Below are 21789 nucleotides of genomic sequence, written 5' to 3'. Positions count from 1 at the left end.
CCGCTTTCATCAGTTCCAACATTTAAATGAAAACAGCATGGAAATGTCCACACATCAAACTGCATCGGAAGGAGATGAGTTCTGTCACCCAGAGATGAACATGATTGGTCCAAAATGTGCTTATAAACCCCAGAACAAAAGGATGAAAAACCTTGTGGAGATCCTGGCAGAAGATGGACTGCCATTGTCCCCAGTATATCAAGTCCCATGCAGACATGAATTGTAAATGCACTTAGGACCAAAGATCTTCATTTTTTTTATATTTGTCTTGTGGTTTCATTCAAACTACAACCAAAGCATTTTGCAAAAATAACCATTATTATATCTGGAGAAAAATGGAGGGACTGGTGCACTTCACAAAACTGACAATAAAATAATGAAGTGAAAGTGTTTGGGTGGTCGTCACAAACTAGTGATCCAAATACTATAGAAAATTTGTGGGCAGAGCCCAAAATGTGTGTGTGAACAAGGTGGCCTAACAACCTGGTTCAGTTTCAGCAGATCTGAAGAGTGGGTCAAAATTCTACAAAACTATTGAAAGAAGCTTTTTGCAGGAATCCTAAGTGCTTAAATATAATGCCACTAAACTTCTTTTCCTGTGTCTTGGAGATGCTCTACCTCATATCTAAAAAGCTTCTTCAGTTATGACCACAGGCTGGAAGTATCAAGCTTTTAATTGTACATTCACTTCAGCTTTGTTTAGTCCACTCTAATCAAACTCTAGCTCAGAGGTTCCCAAACTGTGGGGCGCACCCCCTAAGGGGGGGCACCGTGTCATTGCAGTGGGGGCGCGGGAAGCCGTCTGGATGAAAAAAACAAAACAAAACATGAACACTGTATGCGCTGGGTTTTTACATTAGAATGGCCAACTCTCTGTTATTCCTATGTCAATTTGATACAGTAGAGGCTTCCACACTTCCCATATTTGTGTCCTCTGTCACTTTTATCAGCAGTTAAAACTGTTTAATCCGTTGTTAACATGTTGTAACCTGTTTTTCCGAGCCGCCTTTAAACGCAACATGAGCGCTACGACGCTCGCGCTGGGTTTACACCTGTGAAGGAGACCTGCTGCTGCTGTGCGGAGCTACGTAGGTTTGTGTTAGACCAGCAAAACGCAAATAACTTTTCACAGTTTTTCCCTCCAAACTAACCGACTGAGTTGAGGCTGTTGGATGCAGGTAATGTTAGCTAAAAGATGACTAGCTAATATCAATACAGAATCCATATGGGGGGGGGGCGCAGAAAATGTTTGGAAACCACTGGGGGGAGGGGGGGGCCAGAAGAAAAAGTTTGGGAACCACTGCTCTAGCTCATTTCCATAAAAAGTTCAGTTGACAATCAAAAGTTGCCACCTAACAATCCCATCATGTGAGTCGTTTTGGCAACAACTCAAAGTATGAAAGGCTATAAAATCGACTGGGGCAATGAGGCAAGTCCACTTCCTCTCAAATCAACCGGGATTTCATCAGATCTTGGTGCTATGCATGGCAGTAATGAACAAGATGTAGAGGTTGCAAAATTAGCATGGGATGAAGTGAGTCCTCTCAACCATGCTGGAGGTTTGAACAGATATTCACAATGTCAGAACTTATTCAGCAATTTATTTGGACAATTATGATTTTCTGCTTACATCCCGGACAAGCCCCCAATTTGTTGCAGCCTGGCTCTAGAAGCATAATAAATGAAGGAAAGCAATCCATAGGATAACTTAAATTTTAATTTAACAAAAATCATAGCTAGTTGTAGAAGAGAGGCAAAGGAGAGGGAGAAAAAGAGAAGAGGGCAACAAAGGGGAGAGAAGAATGAGAGCAAGTGGTGCATCTTAAGCTCCATCTGAAGCTCTTCTGGAGATAGTGGCCATCTGCCTTCATTTCTAATCAGCACCAATTAGGAGCTCTGAAACAGAGATGTTAGAGATGGCAATTTTTTACCCATTATTGTTTATGTGGGCTATTTTGCTTCAGTTTCTTTATGTGGTTTACTTGGGTTGTTCCTGACATCTGGTGTGAATTTTATGTCGGCGGCCATGTTGGAAACATTTAAACTAAGACAAACTTTAATGTTTTCAAGAATTATTTCAGTCGCAGTAAATATCTAGAATGAACTGTACAGTTCCAGTTCCTGTACTTTCTTCCTTTATTCCTTGCCAAAAGAACATTTTCAGGAAAGATTAAGGATTGCTCAACTCCAGAATGATGTTCCCCGTGGACAGATTTCCTTTTAGGACATGTTTTTCTTTTGAAACAGGGAGCTGATGAAAAGAGTTATTTTTAAAATGGAATGTGAGGCGCATGTTTTGCTCCTAATGTAAGTCAGAATTTTTTTTACAACACACACTGTCCCAAAATGACACCCGTATGCATCTGAACCCCCAGAGACTGAAGCTGGTGACCACATAATTTTTTAAATAGTTTCTGACATTGGTTGAAAGCAGAACTGCTGGAATCAGTTATAATCTCTGGCTTTGCCACAATCCATGAATGAAGTTTAGTAACATTCAAAACTATTTTAGATTATCTGTACGCAAATCACATAACATTAAGATGTTCAAGGATTAACATGAAGCATTTCCCAAAGTGAAAGACAAGCCTTTATTTAGAAATGTAACTCAAAACTAGATGGCAGCACAACACCTACTTAGTTCTTTAGAACTCTTCAACCTGTAAGACAAATCTGAAACAACTAAGCTTTAATACAGCACAAAATGCAGTAATGTTATCACATGTTTTTCTGCTTACAGTTATTCACTCAGGTTACATACAGCAAAAATATCATTCAAGTTGAAATAAAAAAAAAATACATATTTTTAACATGTATAAAATTATATTGTTTAAATATAGAATTTATATTCATATATACATGTTGACAGTTAAATAGTACTAAATAGCAAATAACGGTTTGGTACAAGATGTGTAAATTGCACATAATGAGCAGTTCCTTTCCTTCATTTCACTTCATTGATGTGAGCTTCCAGAGCTCCAGTTGCTTCACTGGTTCCTCCCCAGTTCATGGCTGGTTCACTTTAAAGGCTGAAGAAGAGGCACATTCTTATCAAGTCCCACAGGTTCTGACTCCAGCACATCAATAAATCACACTGTTCAGACACACCAACAGCTAAAAAAGCGTGTATGTATCGTTTCCAGCCAAAAGGGAGGCCAGAGCTCCCCCTGATGGACTCCACGGGTAATTAAAATTAAGACCTAAGTCTGTGGAAAAGTCTTTATGCTGGAAACAAACAATCAATCAAAAACAAGGTCCAACGCTAATTGTTCTTTGCCTCTAAAGGTGTGTTTTTGTCCTTGGAGCATGGTTTTTCGCTGCTCGTTGCTGGTCTCTCGGTCAGGAGGGTGAGCTGAGGGTCGCCCACAGTGGAGCGTCGGCGGCGTCGGCGTCCAAAGCCATCAGGGCCGATCTTACCTTGTGGAGCGCAGGGCTTGGGAATGTTGCTCTTGTACACGGTTTCAAATGTGACGTGAATTGAACAGGTTGCCAAAGAGCAGCCAGCGGATCTTTTGGATCTGATGTTTCCTCCAAAGCTGAAATAACGGATTCACAGGTTAATGTCATGTATTGTTGGATTTTATTTTTGCACAACTTGGACTGTTTCAATCAAATTTGGATATATTGTGTATTTTTGGGGAGATAAATTTTTTAAACTATATCAAAACTATAAAATACATCATCATGGCAACTCCAATTTTTTTTATTCACAAGTGTTAAGTCTTTAAAATCTTTATGTTTTATAGGTTTCTGCTTGATCAAGACATTATTTTTTCATCAATTGTAAATTTACCATTTAGCATAAAAATAAATTTTATATAAATGAATAAAATGTTGACTTTTCTGGAACCCAACCCTACGAACTTACAATTGGAGAGTATGAGTTGGGGGAAAAGAAATAAAAAGATTAAATATTCCTGTATGTCAACTTGCATATTTACAAAACGGGTCTGGGCCTGGTAAGGATATCAACTTTGTGGGGGACTAAAAAAATACTTTTAACTTCTAAAATGAGAACTTAAGGAGTTAAATCATAAAATCAAAATCATTAATAATATGTTTCTGAAGGTAACAGCATTGTTGTGTCTAAGGCATCCAAATGAAGATCAAAAATCCAACAGTATTATTATGGATTTAAGGATCATAATTCTCATTTGCTTTTCTTCCCAGACAGTAATCTGAAGTACCAGTGCTGTCAGTGGGGTGTAGGAGAAGCATCTCTTCTTATTTACCTTGCTGATTGTAAAGATGCTTCTCCATCCTGGTTCTGCTCTGGTCCCACAGAGGTCCGCTCTGCAGCTGCACTCAGCTGGGTGTGGGGGTCCCTGCTCATGTGGCTCTGCAGCCATTCTCTGAACCTGCAGCAAACATTTACAGAAACGGGAGGAAGCAACATCATTTACCAGTCAAATTAACATATCTATTGCCAATACCACAATAATTTTAGTAAATATTAAAAGGTTCTTTTCCCCCAAAAAAATCAAGCCTTTAAGTTCAATTATTCAGCTTTATTTATTTTCTAATATATGAGCGACCATCTTGTGAACAAAATGTCCTCTGCTGCTTGTTTGTGAGGCAGCTCACCTTTTCTTCAGGGCGCCGTGGGGCTCCACAGGGTCCCCTCTGATTAGTGGGACCACAGTGGTGAAAACACAGCAGCACATCACAGTTTGGAGAGACAATCTCATTTTCGAAGCTGTCAATCAGAATATGTAAACTGCATTTAGTTTGCTCAAGATTAACAAGTTATGACTCTTTACAGCTTCTAGATTTAATGTTCTCAATATTTAGAACGGCAATTTAAAATCCACAAAGTGTTACTCACCACAGAGTCTTTCTTGGGACGTGATATAGAGGAATCAAAGTCTATTATAAGTGAAGTTGGGTTTTTTTTTTTTTTTTCTTCAATGCTGTAAAGGCTTTGCCATGGGTTGAAGTCTGAAGATTACATTGCTGACATGAGGGGCTTTATAAGAGGAGGGAGGGAGCTGTACCTGAATGCCAGACCCAGTGGGAGGGACTGCTTGACAGTTCATGTCAACCCCGTCCACCCCTCACGAAGACACTCAGACCAGAAACATGCAGAGACCGACTGCTGCAGGCGGACCCACAAATGGCATGAGTGATAGTTTGTGGGAATCATAACTTCATCAAAGTTATTGCTCCTTTTTGTCCTGCTCTGACATGTTACCAGAATAGCATGTTTTCACACTTTGGCCTTTGTAAAGTTCATTGACATTTACACCCAGGCTGCACCAACTGTGGTTTTCTGGGCGATCTTACCGATCTTTAAGAAGCCTGACCTGCCGATTCCGACTTTAGTCGAAAAGAGAAAGATTAACTGCAAACCTGCAGATGTGACCTTGTGGGGAGCGGTTCTGTCGGTCAAATCTCTCACACAGTAGAGTAAAAGAGAACAGTAGATGATTTTTAGATCTTTCCCAAGATCGGCTTCACGTGTAAGTCATAGTATATTTTGCTTATAATGTCCTTTACATCTTGACATCTCAAAAGGAGAAGTATCAGTCGATTACTGATCTGCCAAAATTAAGAAAATCAAGGTTACTGCTGGACTCCTAATTTATGGTGATTATGAAGTATTTATGTCCCTCAAACTCTCATATCGTGCTGCTTTACATCCACACATTTCATTATATTTCATAGGCATTTCCTATGATAGCATAATTGCATTTGCACATAGCTGTCAAGTGAAGGTTGTGATTTGCTTTTCTGTTCTGAGGTGAACATTAACCTGAGTCTTGAGTCTCCTTTCTTTTTTTCTGTCACTTGTAATCGAGGGAAACTAAAGTATCCCTATAGAATGATGGTGCCACCATGGATGACGTACAGTTCAATCAATCAATCGATTGACAAACTGAACTGCACGTTGACTGGGCCTGATATGGCACCTGGCACAGCTCTTTTTTAACGCCGTTCTTCTTGCCAGTCTTCCATAAAGGCCAGATTTGTCAACAGATTCTTCCACCTGATCTTTACTTGCAACTCCCCCAGAGTTATCACGGGCTGGTTCTTTGATCAACGCTCTTCTTTCCAAATCGGTTGTAACTTCTTCAGCCATGTTTCGCCAAGCCGTTTCTGTTTTTATAATAGTGATAATGGAATTTTATCTATAACACACTTTACATGTAAATTTCAACGTGCTACGGAATTAGAATAAACACATGGATGACAGATTGTATATGGTGGAAAGTCCAAAGCTTGGTGTGTTGTTTTTAAATTTATACCTGCTTTAAACTTCTCCATAACTTTATCCTTCCTCTGTCTGCTGTGTTTCTTGGTTTAAGTCATCTAAAACAAACCTTAGCAGGGGGATTTACTGTATATAGTTACTAACTAGGTGGTTTCTGAAGGCAAGTGGATGCACTGGATTTTAGTGTGGGCTAAGGAAAGGCAAAAAGTTGGTCTACATAGTCAGGTTTTCATTATCAAATTTTTATAGGTGTATATTCTTCAGCTTTCACTGCACCATAGTATGCTTCTAAAACCCTGATAAGATTCTGTCCTGACAGAAGCTTTTGGTTGTGATTAAAACATAAAGAACTTTTTTTTCTCTCGGTTGTTGTATAGAGACTGTTTCTGAGTGTCTGGTAAATTCAGAGTGTAAATGGGTGTTTCAAATGGCTTAGCTTCACTCTGACTCAGTCAGGTGTGATTTTAAATTTCCACACAGATTCCATTATGTATAAATTAGCCCATTGTCGTTATGGAAACTACACGCACTGCAAAAATTAGGAACTCAAGCTTTAAGCTGAACAGGCGCTCCCCAACATAAGCTAATCAATTCAAACAAACCGGATCTCTCCATTAGCATCTGTTTGTTAGCAGGTGACAGAATGAGTGTGCACTAAAGTTTTATTCCAGGTCTCAGAGAGTGATGGTTGCTATCTCAAAAGTTTGTTGTGCTAACCCTAAAGCACTAGTGATAGACATTAGTTCCACTATTGCTAAATCGCTACACCAACAAGGTATTTAGCAGAAGCTAATGCTAAAGTGTTAAACTCAATGATGTTCATATCTACTGTGTCAGTGATACAACAACTGTGTATGTCGCCCTCATAAGGGACAAGTTGCACACCTACCTGTCTGGTTGTATTTCAAGAAGAGATTTTTTGGAACAGAGCAAGACTATAAAACGTCTGACTACTTGAAGAAGAGTCGATAACAAAAACTTCAACACAAATGTTCAACTTCAACTACTAAAGTTTATAAAATCGTAAAGTAAATTAGCTAAATTAATTTAAGGGAAGCTACTTGTGCTAACTGTTTTCAAGGTTAGCAAAAACCCTGAACAAAAAAAATATCTATGCTATTAACACATCAGCTAAAGTATGCTCATCACTGCCTCCGCCCAAAACAATAGTAAATAAAACAGTAAAATCTGATTAAAGTAGCATTAATTTAAAATTGTTTCTAGCGGTTATGGTTTAAAACCCACATAATGCCACGCTAATCCCAACCATTGATTGCCCATCAGAAAGCAAGGTGACAGAAGACAAAAGACACAGAAGACAAAGCAGCTGCCACGGCTCACCAGAAAGTCCAGTGGATGTTAAGAGTCTTTGTACCGTTTTTCTTTGGTAGCCTGTACACTATACTATCGCCATTGCTTCTTCCCAGCCGGCCATGTTTGCTTACTCTGAACTCACGTTGGGTCTCGAGAAATTTTGAAATCTGAGTGACAGTGAATGAGTTTGTGTATGGTGTGTGTTGCTCCTGCCATGTGGCCCCACACCACGCACTCTACAACCAAACCCATTATACCTAAGACTTTTTATCGTGTGTCGTCTCTCACACACCTACAAATTGGTTGATAATTTTAAAATTTTGCAATGTGTACCAGGCAACAGTCTCTTTGGAGGAGAGTTTTTTTTCACCCAAAACAATAATTCAGGTTCTGTCATAAGCTGCACTATTTATGACGTACTTTGGTGTGCTTCGTTAGTAAAAGTTGGTGTGCTTCGTTTTAACTGTCATTGTAATTTTAGGAAAAAGGAGAGTCTTGAATTCCTAGAGCTCATCCGATCTAAACTCTCACCGTTCCAAAATCAGCAATACCTCCTCCTTGGTGGCACTTAAAGGCATTACGTAAGAGCATTACTCTGGAGTAAGATGGAATTTTTTTGCATGCAGCTCAGTCAGCTGCTCTCGTATGCAAGCAGTTGTCCCGTTGACATGGGAACTGATCAAAACAGATGACGAGTGCCAGAAGGACCAGAAGAAATCACTTAGTCAGCACGACATCCAAATCAGTGTGAAGGTTTTTGAAAAATACCAGTGAAAAAATGAAAATCACAATATGGGATGAGAATTCGACCAGAGCCGGGTTTGGGAGGGTGTGGGCCCCTGGGGCGCCAACAAAATTAAGGCCAGCGAATATAAATAATGATGGTACAAATCAACTTGATGGTGATGAGTCACACAGATCATAATATTAAATGTAACCAGAGGTGCACAATAACAGGAAAACAATTTTGCTACGATGGCATTGATTATCATTAACCCACTTTTTTATTTTTACTCTTTTTTAATATAATTTTATTTTGATCAGTCCAAAATGTCCATAGTTTACTGTGAGCTGCAGCATCCTAGCTACTAAAAATGTACATCTGATCTGGGCATCAAGACCAGTCAGAGTTAGTTGACACTATTGAGACTAAATATTAACAAAAAGCTGCCTCGGTAACAGTCAAGACTGGTATCAGTCTTGCTCAAGCTATCACCAGAATCTCCAACTGTCAGTCCGTTTTCTGCCAAAAACTTAAGAGAAAAAACTCAAAACTTCAGTCCAAAATCAGATTATGTATGTCATTGTGGGCTCACAATAACCTAAAGCTAAAATGTGTTTTGAAGCAAGACTAGTTTTTAGGATTACTGAGAAGTCAACATGCAAAGAAAACAAAGCTGTGATTGACAAAGATTAAGGATGTTTTCCACCTGATAGTCTGGTAGACTTGGTTTGATTGGGGACCAAAATTGAAACATTTGAGACATTTTCAGCTGCTGCAGTATCAAATGATCCAAACCCTTTAAAAAAAATCAGTTTCTCTCCTCGCCTGTGGTGGTGCTGCACCAAGTACCACTGAAGGAAACAAAACCACTAAATAAGACACTGAACGCAACTTTCTTCTTCGTGGAAGATCTCAGTCAGGTGTTAGCAGTTGTAGGATTTCTCTTTTGTCTTAGGCTGCTAGCATTTCTCCCACTAACACTGGACTCATACGCTTGTTTTAGTTGTATTTACCCAGAATGCCTTGCGCTGTAGTCCGCTTGCTGCTTTTAGTGTGATCTCCGGTCCACTTGCCGTTCACATATGCACTCAAACCGCGCCAGAGTTCACCTCAACCGAACCGACACCAAGGTTTTTTGGCAGACCAGATTTTGCTTTTTAGGCCTGCAACAAATGTTTGCTGAAGGTTATTTAGTGCCCGAAACATGTGTTTGTTGTTCTAAGTTAGAGCAACAAACACATGTCCCATCTTCACAACAAGACCAAAGCATGGCGAGTTATTTGTCCCGGCAGGGTGGGCTTCCCTTATGTTTGGCTCCTTGTAACTCAACCAAACTAGCTGCACGTTCCAAACATGCAGACAGTCATTTTCCTCTCAGTTGTTTACATAGAAATAAAAGACCTGACTTTTGAGTTGGTGCTCTGTAGATTCATAAACTTAATCCTCAGTCATGAGGATTAATTTTTTTTTCCATACCCAAAAGTTTTCAAGACATAAAAAAAATAAATCATGATTATGTTGGCACATTTAATAGCTTTTTTGTTCACAAAAGGATGCGGGTGATCCAGCAGTTTCTTGTTAAATTGATTGCACTGTTGAGGATATGTTGAAGATATTTCTCTAACAATGAATTTTAATTTCTATATGTAGTTTACTGCTGTGGAAATGCTCACATGTAGACAAAGATAAGCAGAGGAAGCTGTGAATGATGGCAACTGACGGCTGGAGGAAACTTTATAGCTCTCAGAATCAAGGAAATCCATGTCATCGTGACCTTATCGCAAACCCAAAACATCTGTAAAGTCTCTGTGTCACTAGTAATAGCTTTAAAAAGGTTTATGAGTTAAAGCATGATGGTGACAGTTTGACAGTGCGACTAGTGACTTCCAAGTTTCTTAGGAATTTGACTTTTACACCAAGGGGAAGTTCTGGCACTGACTGGATCAAATTCCTAAAGATGGAATGGTTAGAGATTTTATTGAAAAAGATAGTAAAAATCTTCACATTAATCATTGCAAGGTAAGCAACACTAGATAATAACATAATGATAAATGTGGTACTTTGCCTTGCAAAACTATTCATATCCCTTAAAATACACACAGGTCATGGAGTCAGGAGTGATTGGTGTACAAAAATAGTTTTGTGCACAAACTGTGTGTGAGAGAATTGCTTTTATAGCGTTTGTTTTCAAATAATGCTTTTCTACATAAATGTGTCAGTCATTGTCCAACCTAGTGTTATTTTAGCTTTCCATAAAGTCAAAGTTTACAGCAGGTGTCACAGTTATTATCATGTTATATCAGTGAAAAAGTTGCTAAAGTTGACAATTTTTTTATTGGTAGGGTAAACAGAAAAAAAACCCCACAAGTGAAATCTTTGGTTTTCATACTTTAAGAACCCACTTTAACAAAGAGCTCGTTATTTTACATGGATATATATATGGACAGGTTGCATGTTATTATTTGCATCTGGAAATTTTGCACTTTTCTTTTACATCCTTCAGAATCATTTTGTTGACAAAATGAAACCTGGAGATGTAGGTATTATTAACTTATCGCAGAGCGCCACAGAACAGGTAAAATAACGCCAAAAAACTCAAAACCACTTCTATTCTTCATTTTTCTCTGAACGTGTCAGCTACGCTACGCACAGACGTTGCCATTGCAACTGATAACGCCACTAATGTATCACAACTCAACACCAAAAAACATGCAAACCTTTCCCACACAAAGAAAACATTGTGTGGGAAACAGCTTTACGTTTTCAGGCTTGATGTTTATTACTAAAAGTTGCTGTAGTTCTGCTACCACTGCTATTAGCTAATCTACAGCAGTGGTTGATTAGCTAATTTAAACACCTGTTCTACTTATGATCTGAGTTGGTGTGTGAGTCAGCTTTTTTGTTTTTTACTGAACCGAAATACATCAAATTCAACAGCAAATCTAAGTGTTACGGTTGTCAAAGTCAAGCTAGCATAATTGACCTACTTCCTCACTATTTTTTTTTTTTTATTAAAACTTTTTTCCTGACTTTGTTATCTAATTGTTGTCATGTTGACAATTAGTAGTAAGTCATTGTGTCCCTTTTTCTTTTAAATATCATACATACATTTAAGATTTAGCGCATTGTGTTGACAACAGCTACAACCAATGCTAGTCATCATTAGCTAGCAGTTTTTTGCCCTCCAGCAGGATGCTGGGGGCTCGTGACGTCACGCTGCAACGTGTCTGTGGTCATATGGGCATAATTATGTTTTATTATGAAGAGCATAGCCCATAAAACAGTAAAAAGACATCTCTAGCAGTTTCTCTGACATTCATTTTCACTTCAACATGGCTTAAACACACTATGCTATGCTTCATTTTAACTTCTGAAACAACACAAAGTACAGATATATCTTGTGGTATGTTGTTGTACCTTCGCATATCCTATAAAATAATCACGGTGGGCCACCATAACCAAAAACGCCAGCGCCATCTTTTGGGTCCCAAGGCTTACTTGTAGCGTCCTGAGGAGCACAACATCAACGCTGACCCAGTTAGGACGCTCTACCAGCCACGTGCAACCGAGCAAACAGCCAACGCCCTGGAGAATGAAATCGTTGGCGTGCACACCTGGTGCCTGCCACACTAATGAGCCACGGATCGCTGCAAACGGAAAGCCGGGGGGCGGGTGGCAGGCGGAGGGGAGCCGAGGTGCGTTCATGGGCCCAACACGGGTGGAACATTGCAATCACCACCACATAAATACTAATTTAAAAACCAATAAAACACCGTACTTTTTTTTATTGAATTTGTCGTTTTCAGTAGCCACATTTTCAGTGAAAATTATGAAGTATGTCACTATACATGCAATTATTAATTAAGCTTGTAATTAATAACTGATGAATGACAACCATAGTGGTGTCACACTTTCTTGAGATGCACATGTTCCGCAGGTCGGACTGCTCTAGATCTTAAATATTTCTGAGAACAGGAGAGATGTTTGCCCACTGTGCATAAATCTGAATTTATCGTACATGCAGTGTTTTCTGACTACAGCACTAAAATCAAAGCAGACAATTGCTCTAAACTAGAGTGCATCAACAAGAAAACAGCTTAAAGCTGCAGTATGTAATTTTTAAAACATAATGTTTTTTTACTTGTTTCTTAAAACTGTCACTTTGTCATGACAGTATGATACAAAACAGATCTGTGGAAAAAAACCACTCTACTCCACATCCTCCCTGGACTATTACTGCTGTCCAAAGAAATGTGCCACAAAAACTACCAATGAGAGACAGAGGGGGGGACCTGATGCTGTCAATAACCCTCATGTACTCGCTGCTAAATGTGTAGCACTTACCCGGCGCAGAAACAACTTACCGTTACAAGAAAACAGTTTATCCACCGTCATCAGTAGCTATGCTAACTAGCCTTAGCATTCACTACAGGCTCTGCTAGCTGCAGCATAGCAGAGAGCAAAGGGGGGATGAGCATCACCATACGGAGGATGATTTACAGTGCTAAGTCCCGCCTCCTGGCTCTGATTGGTTGTTTCTAGTTAGCGCTGCAAAAAAGCAAAGAAGCTAAAAAAAAAAAAAACAATTCACAGATTATGTGTCTCAGACCTTACTTTCACGACATGGTGACAGTTTTGAAAAATATCTAAAATAACATTTTTATAAAAGTAACATAGTGCAGCTTTAAGTAACACGTGAGCTACTGGTTTTAATCCAGAAGTATAATGTCAGAGGAACACAGCGTTACGTCTCTGGAAAATAGCTTATTACTCTGTGCTTGGACGCCGTCCAGATTTTTAGTTGCATGTTCTGCATGTTGATCATGAGCTCCAGAATTTTATGTTACCCAGACAGTGCTCTGAAGGTACAAACCATTTTAAAATGGACTTTTCAGTGTTCTGCATGAACTGATTTCATTGTTAAAAAAAAAAGAAACAGAGACAAAAGCAGTTTTCTTTGGATGCCGCTCGGGATGAAGCTGCGGTGGATTTCCACACCGAAGGGTCAGTAGAACACAGCATGAGCTCAACACTGGCAGGCAGCCAGCGTGTGATATTATTAGTTACTTTGAGACTATTTATAGTTCCACATTTCATCCAGCGTTTTTATTACTTCGGAGAATGATGTGCAGGAAGCGTGAGGCTCTCATTAACTCGGCTGCTCTGGAATGTGACAGAAGAATTTTTTTTCCTCTCTCTCTCTCTCTCTCTCTCTCTTTGCTCTGAAAGAACATTTCCTCAAAATGCCTTTTTTTTTCAGATAGGCAGCCCAAACATTCCTCTCTGCGTTTTTTTTCCTTTCGTTTTTCCGAAAAACAATGCAGAAAACAACGAGAGAAATAAACAAATGTCGTGCATGTGTTTTTCCTTTTTTGGTGGAGAGCTACAAGTTCAGGAATCGTCAAGTGGAAAATACCAATTTGCCTGAGGGAAAAGCTATGTTGCACATAGTCTGACAGAGAAATAATAGCCTGGACTGTTTAGCTGAGGCAATAATTTTAATCTCTTGTTTTTACTTTAGCCCAGATGTTCCTAGAAAAGCCAAATCCAAATCTTAATACTCTGTCAAGCAGACTCGGTCTGGGTTTATAGTTAGATCTTTCTGTAGACTGAAACATGGCGGTTACCTCTACTGACTCTGAAAAAAAGCATCAGCTGGTCATTAGCACTAAACACTAAAGCTGTGTTTATTTTTGTGTTTATTATTAGTGTTTATTTTCATGTCCAAAATCAAAAAATATGAGAAAATGTTAAAAGGTAAAATTTATTTCTTTGAGCATCAAGTTATAATGTTATTCCCTTTAATCTCCCATGGCAACCATTCAGCTGTACAAAACGCCCGGGTGGAATAGAATAAGTTACACACAGTGACATTTTCAAACCTTAAGTACAGCTAATGACTTTTATGATTAGAATGTTGCAGTAGATCAATACGAGAATATAAAAAAATGTGGACTTATAGAAAAGTATGTTATTTTCAGAAAGTGCTTTTAGTCTGACAGATGAGCTTCATTGGAATTCACATTTTAATTTATGTAATGTGACTGCATGTGGCCATTCCAAAATAATGATTTACAATCTGTCATTCATTCGGCTCAAACAAAGCAAAATGAGTCACTGCTGTAGATAATTATTGTAGATAAACATAAAATAAAAGCATTTGGAGATGGCAGTTTGTGGTTTTATTTCGGAAAATGATTTGTGGACTTTAACAGATTTTCTTGTGTTGACTTATGACATATGAAATGTGAAAAATAGATTTGCTTTAGGTGTATGAGGAGAAGTATGTCCTTTAAACTCCAAATCTAAGAGAGAAAGGTTAAAAATATATAAGAAGTCCTTAAATTCCCCCCCAGTGGTCAGTCTGTAAATTTAGCTCATGAGGGATTAGCTTTGAAATGCAGCTTTAGGCGATCTGACACGGCTTTCGAAACTCCATGACTCACAAGAGCAACTGACGTATTTGAAGAGGAATCGGTGAAACTTGTTTCTGGTTTGTCTTTTTGTTGTGTTGAAAGTGCAAAACACACCAGGGATCCGTTTGGAGAGTCCTAGCATTCCACCGGAGGTCGAGCAGGACGGAAAGTGGATTCTGATTGCCAGAAATTTCAGCACCTGTAAGAGAAGTCTGTGACAGTGATCGACATCAGCACCTCGTTGAGTTCTGGTTGAAAAGCAGCTTTAGTGTTGACCAATGACCAATGTTGTTGTCAGGAACAGTGGGTTCCCGACCACTTTCACTAAAAACATGCCTTGGTGCACCGACAGACATTCTGCACCTCACACCATCATTACACACACACACGCACACACCCTTGTACTTCCACAAAACTGACTGTGTATTGACTTAAAACTTACAACAATTATATATTTTAATAAATAAAAAATAGCTGGCTTGACTTTGACAACCTTAACATATAGATGTGCTGCAGAATTCTGTGCTTATTAAAAAAAAGAAAAAAAAAAAAACAGAAGGCAGCCCACACACTTACTAACAGGTCAGTTGCACAGGTGTTTAGCTAATTAGCTAATTGAATTAGCTAGTCAGGGGATCACTTATTAATAATCGCAAAATAAAAAAAGTGTTTAACTGTGGAAGCAGCTTTGTTCGGCGTTCAATATCTAAGATTAAGTATTTACCTACCTACCTTAAGTACCATGTGAACACATGAGGTCACATTGTGACAGCNTGTGTATTGACTTAAAACTTACAACAATTATATATTTTAATAAATAAAAAATAGCTATGCTGGCTTGACTTTGACAACCTTAACATATAGATGTGCTGCAGAACTCTGTGCTTATTAAAAAAAAAAAAAACAGAAGGCAGCCCACACACTTACTAACAGGTCAGTAGCGCAGGTGTTTAGCTAATTAGCTAATTGAATTAGCTAGTCAGGCAACCACTTATTAATAATCGCAAAATAAAAATCAAGACTGAAAACATAAAACTGCAACAGACTGAATGTTCTGTTCTTTGTGTGGGAAATGCTTGTGTGATTTTTGGTGTTGAATCCTGATACACTAGTGGAGCTGTTGTCAGTCAGTTGCTATGGCGACGGGTCACGTAGCCCAAAAGGGACATGAATGGTTTTGAGTTGTTCTTTAATGGTTGTTCTGCGTTGTTCTCCCTTTGCTGACATAAATGAATAACACTTACATCTCCAGGATTCATTTTAAAGGAATTGTTCTATAGCGGCAGAGCGTTTTATGGATAGCAAGTAAATGAATCGTCTTTTTGCTCTGCAGCGTTGTGTGCATGCACAAAATTTCCAGATGTAAGCAATAACATGCGACATAGACCCGGACCCAAAACCTAATCATTACTACTACATGCCTAACCCTAAACCTAACTTAAACTCAGTTCACATCTTAGTCCTAAACCCAAACCCTAACACCAAGCAGAGCTTCCTCTTAGGAGCAATGAGTCCTCACAAGGCACTAACACATACTCTAGGACTTTTTCCTAAAGTTTGTGTTAGGAAAATGCCCTCACAATGCATCCAATACAAGACCACAGACACAAAAAAACTTTGCATGCCAGTTTGTTTTCTTTCCCCCGTTAAACTATAACGCTATTTTTTTTAGGAGTGAACAGTCGCCTTTTTCTTTCATGCTTCCGTACATTCTGTACTTTCTCATGCTAATGCTCTGGTCTGATTTGTTGGTTCGTTTACTTGCTGGAATGTATGCGGGAATGTGCAATATGTGTTTTTATAGAGCAATAAGTGTTTTATTTTATTGTGGTGTTCACATGGCTTATTTGTGGCGTGTTTAATTGTGGAAGCAGCTTTGTTCGGCGTCCAGTGTCTAAGATTAAGTATTTACCTACCTACCTTAAGTACCATGTGAACACATGAGGTCACATTGTGACAGCATGAAAGTTGCCACGACTTCCTGAACGCTCAACAAACCTCCTCTGAGAATCACAAGGCATCAAAAACAATATTCAGTTTGAACACTAGAGATTGGTCTATCTGGTTTTCAGACTTTACATCTGCTTAATACTTCCACACACATCCCACTAACCACTAAAGTCAAACATAATCACCGTCTTATACTCCCTCATTTTAAGGTAATCGTGGTTAATCTCTTCATCGCCGTTGGGTGTTAGATTTTTCACCCGTCTGCAAATAGTTGCTACGTTTCTTTTTGTTTGTTTGTTTCTTTCTTTTCTCTCGACTTGGACAAAGGCAACAAGCAGAGCGAATTCAGATTTCATTTCCAAGATGCTTCATCACACATCGTCTCCCTCAGTTCCAAGTGATGGATCCCCCCCGAGGGGCCCATGAATGTGTTTCGAAAATAGCATGTTTACTATTGTTAGCCTTCCGATGTTAAAAAAAAAAAATCGTAATTAGAAATTACATTTCCTGTTCCATCGCATTCTGCAATCATGAGTCATGTGCAGCTTTGCGTGCTGAGCCCTTTACAGCCCCCCGACCCCCATTCAGATCCTAACCCGCCCAACGCTGCATTCACAGTGGATCGAAACAATAAATCTGGCTTGCATCTCTGGCCATCATTCCCTCTGGTTTCCTCAGCGAGTGATTCAGACTCTCTGAAATGTTACCCTGGAACTGCAGTGTGCTAAATGCTTGTGTAACACATCATTAGAAACGGGGGATTATCTGTAGCTTTGGAACCAAAGGATCACTTTCACATTGTCTTCATTAAAGCTTTACGGTTTAAGGGATGTTTTGTCACTTTCTAAAGGATGATTGTGAAACTTGTGGATTTAGAACATATTTTCTAAAGGTTTGGCTCTTCAAGCTGCCCAGCAAGGTTCAACTCTGGAAAATTGGTCATTTTCATGTGTAAAAACAGATGACATTTGGTACAACATGTAGGTCTCCGCAGCATATCTTAGATGCTGTAGGAACAGAACTGCATATTTCAGTTCTATACGACTGAAACGTGCGCGTCGTATAGAACCGTTTGATGCTAGCAGCGTTGTTCATCCAGAGGCTGAACTTTACACACATCTCTGAAAATTTGTTCCATCTGAAGGATGAAACCAGCAACGTGCAAAAATAAAATAGAAATTGTCTGACATGAAAATAAAAGTCTGCACGTCGATAACTTTTGCAAATACGCCTTTTGGCATATTTGTTCAAACTGTTGTGACAGTTTGTTACGAGACAGACAATCTGTGAAAAGATCGATCTCCTCCACCTCCTCCCCAAGCCGCTACTGAACCACTCCCGACCAAAAACAACCAATCAGAGCCAGGAGGCGGGTCTTGGCGCTGTCAATCACCCTCATGTACTCGCTGCTAAATGTGCTAATGATGGAGAAACAACTTACTGTTACAGGTAAACCATTTATCTGTTGTCGTCATCTGTGGCCAATCTATCTAGCCACATTAGGCTCCAGTGTGGTGAACTAGCTGTAGCATAGCAGAGATAGGGAGAGCATATAGATACAAATACATACATACTAATTTTTTCTAGAGTTGTATGAGGGTGATTGACAGCACTAAGACACTCCCTCCAGGCTCTGATTGGCTGGATCGATGCATTTGTTCAGATAACGGTACGGTAATGGATGATTTTTTCACAGATTATCTTTCTCATAAACTGTCACAACATAACAGCTTTAACAAATACGTTAAAAAAAAAGAAACATTTTTAAATAAAAGTTACATGCTGCTGCTTTAGCGTGATATTTGCTCGTACCAACAAAGGGAAATAGAGACGGCATTTAATCCTGAAGTCGAGATCTATGATAACCAGTCCAGGGTTTTTCTAGCTGAAATCACAAGATAGAAAATGATGTACAAGTCTAAGATCGCTGCTATTCCAGTGTTATTTTAATTGTTGTGGTGACACTGATATTTTTTAAAATACAAATTAAAGTCTGTTACTCATCAAGCAATTGAGCAAGTGTAAGCAGTGCGTCTTCTCTGGGTTATGAACAACTCTCTCACCTTGGAGCTGCGTGTGATCGCTCGGATGCTCAGAGTTATTATTCTCGCTGCACAGCTGACATTTTTCTTATGGTAACAAACCTGAACGGCGTCCCTAATGAACCCCAGACAACATCTCGCTGTCAGTGCACATCCTGCACAGCTTGTTTAATGACAATTTACATCCAAATGTGTTTCTATTCACGCACAGTGTAAACAGGTAAAGTTCTCGTCATACTTACCATTGACCTCTCTGGTTTTTCGCACACAAATAAAAAAAAAATAGAGGATTTTTTATTTTTTCACGCTGATGGAATGAAATGGATGACATTAGTTTATAATGGTAAATTAAACAAAGCTGCCTGCTTCAGTTTATGCTTTCTGGTATTTTTGCATTGTTTACACATATTTTTTCAGTGATTTAGACCTAAACTTAGATCACATTTACTTTAAACCTAGACAAAATATTTACAATTGAAACCCGACATTTTCATACAACTTCTCCCCCCACCACCCACCCCTCTCACCAACTGAAGTTGAATCAGACCAAACTTCTCTCTCGTTTTGGGTTAGTTAGATTTACCAAAAATATTTTTATTTGCTAAATAAAAATGAGAGAATATTTCAGAGATTTACTCATTAAGGTCTTCAAAATCAGAAGTTTACGTACAGAACGCTTCGCATCTCTTCCAGCTACGATGTAAAGCCCAGACAACGATTATTTTATATGGTCGTTCGAAAGCAGATGAAACCTTAAAACAACAGAACCACGATTCAAGAAATCTACCGAAGCGTCTGACAGACAGACATTCTCGTCTCATTAATATTTTGAAGAGAGACTGTTGAAATTTATAGACTTTAAATATGCTTCTTTCATATATAAGAAACAAGCTCAAGTTTCAGTTCAGCCAGCATGGAACGTTATTCAGGTTTTTCTTTAAACTGTTAGTTAGACCTCAACGTTTCATTGTATTGAATTTGCGGAGGGTTAGTTCACAGGAGCACTGCGGTCAGCGATGTAAAGTCAGGGCTCAGGAGTTAAGCACAACCCACATATGGAGGTCTGAGTCCTTGAAGCGGCCGTCACAGGTTCGATTCCCGGCCAGGTGACCTTTGACCCATGTCTTCCCTCTTTCTCATTACCTGTCTGAGGCCGCCTGAACAAAAAAAAACAACAACAATGGGACATCACAAAGGTGCGGTCAGCGTTAATTTGAACTAAAATAGCATCACGATGGACGTTTAAACAGAGGCAGAACGTAGCTATTTACTGGGAAATTCCAAAGTATTTGAAAGTAACAGGAATATTAATATAGAGTTATTTAACTTCCCTGAATTAGCTGTTTGTGTTTCATGTAACATTACATTGTTGTAATACTTGTTTTCATTGATTTGTCTCTCCCTGATGTGATTAACACCTAATAAAATCTTTGAAAAGTTGAAATTGATGTAGCTTATTTATTGTAGTTCAGAGTTCAGTGGAAACATGGCCAATTTATCCTTAACATGTCTAAATTACATCTCAACCAAAGTAACTTCTTTTAAACCGTCCGGAGTGTAAACACCTGGGAAACAGAGAAGTTTTACGCAATAAAAGATTTTCTTTCATATTTTGTTTAGGTCGTGATGCATTTTTTACATTTCAAGATTCCAAAGTTTAGCACGGTGATCATTGGTGATTTGTTACTGCGCTAAAATGTAGTCTGAATCCTTTTTCTAACCGATTCGCAGCAACAGATGCGCTCCCTCATCCTCTCATTGTTCAACTTGATTCTTGCAGCTCTCACTGTGTTCAGAACTTCGGCAAAGACAGATTTTATTTTTTTAAATCAGTGGAATGACAAACAATCTGTGTCTCAATCTGATGGAAAATTTAAGATGGAAAATGGTGACATGTAAGAAAAAAAAACAAAGAAAAAGGTTCGTGACAAAGGCTCCAGTCTCAACTGTTATGTAAGACAGCTATTGTTATCATTGGTTTTTATTAGTGAATCTACCACCAGCGGTTGTCTCGCCACAAAGACGATTTTTTTTTTGTTGTTTTTGTTTTTTAAATAGTTACAACCAAAAGCTTGAAACACGCCGGGAGCGTGAAGATGGTAAACCTCCAGCTGCTCTCCTCCCTGCTCTGTCCCGCTCAGGTTCATCCAAACACTTCACCAGATAAACACCAGCTTCGCTTGACCTGCTCCGTTCAAACCTGCTGCGCTCGGTTATATTTTTTTGCACGATCGCATGCGTTCTGTGCAATTAGGTAGGATGCGTGTAAACAAATGCTTTGGGAGAAGGCCATCTTCCAAATGTGGCTCAGCTGTGATAAGCCTGACTGTTTCAGCTCAAAAAAAAAAAAAAAAAAAAACAGAGGGGGAGAGAGGGATGTAGCTTCATGCGCTGGCAGGAATGCAGCAGTCCATGGGGGGCTGCAGGGTATTTTTTTTCCCCTCTATCCTCTTCTTCTTCTTCTACACTTGTGTTTTATATTTGCGCCTTGCTACACATTCTTTTGTGTTCACGGGGGAGGAAGAAGATGAGTCTCTGACTTGTGAAGTCTTTCCGTCTTGTCACGTAAAGCGTTCTTCAGATACGTCGTAGTTGCGCCGTCGGTTGCCTATCACCTATTGTCTGAAGGGCTGCAGTTAAAATGTCCTCTGTCGTTTACCTCTTCCTTTCATGCGCCACTAACTCTTTAACTGCTTCGTAGTTAGGAATGTGTCACTGCGCATTTGCGTTCAAATGTGCTTGCATCTTCATTCCTGTTATACAGTTGTTTACTTACCTCTTACCTGTAAGGGATGGTGGGAAATTAAAAAAGGGAAGTCTGAGTGGCACAGAGGTCACCTTTGGCTCCTGGTTGTCAGAAGATATTTATAATCTGGAGGGAACAATTGAGGAAGAGGGGTCTGATTTCCCCGCCGCGGCCTCGGGCTTGGACTTCCTGTGGGTGCAGAGACAACCTAAGTCAGATGCACTGATTGGAGCCAGATTCCTCGTCCTGAATTTTGTCTCCCTGCACCCTACAACCTCATGGAATTTCTAAACCAAAACCTTCAGTCTCTGGTGTTAGTCCCACATTAAACAAGTCCAACTCTAATACGGTATTGTGAAATGTCAGGAGGGTGGGTTCAGGGGGGG

At 39.3% G+C, this 21789-nt stretch overlaps 1 long non-coding RNA gene across 1 annotated transcript in view; it reads right to left on the bottom strand.

Moving 5' to 3' along the window:
• Positions 1–9257: 9257 nt before the first annotated feature.
• Positions 9258–21789, bottom strand: part of LOC107837882 (uncharacterized) — a 14584-nt gene continuing 2052 nt past the window's right edge. The window contains exons 2-3 of the long non-coding RNA XR_001663932.1: positions 11667–11677; positions 9258–9402 (exon numbers count right to left, since the gene is read on the bottom strand). This is a non-coding gene — a long non-coding RNA (uncharacterized LOC107837882). The remainder of the gene's footprint in view (positions 9403–11666; positions 11678–21789) is intronic.

Source organism: Poecilia formosa, unplaced genomic scaffold (genome assembly GCF_000485575.1).
Source record: "Poecilia formosa unplaced genomic scaffold, Poecilia_formosa-5.1.2 Scaffold185, whole genome shotgun sequence".
Classification (NCBI taxonomy): Eukaryota; Metazoa; Chordata; class Actinopteri; order Cyprinodontiformes; family Poeciliidae; genus Poecilia; species Poecilia formosa.
This window is presented reverse-complemented; position numbering and strand designations above follow the sequence as displayed.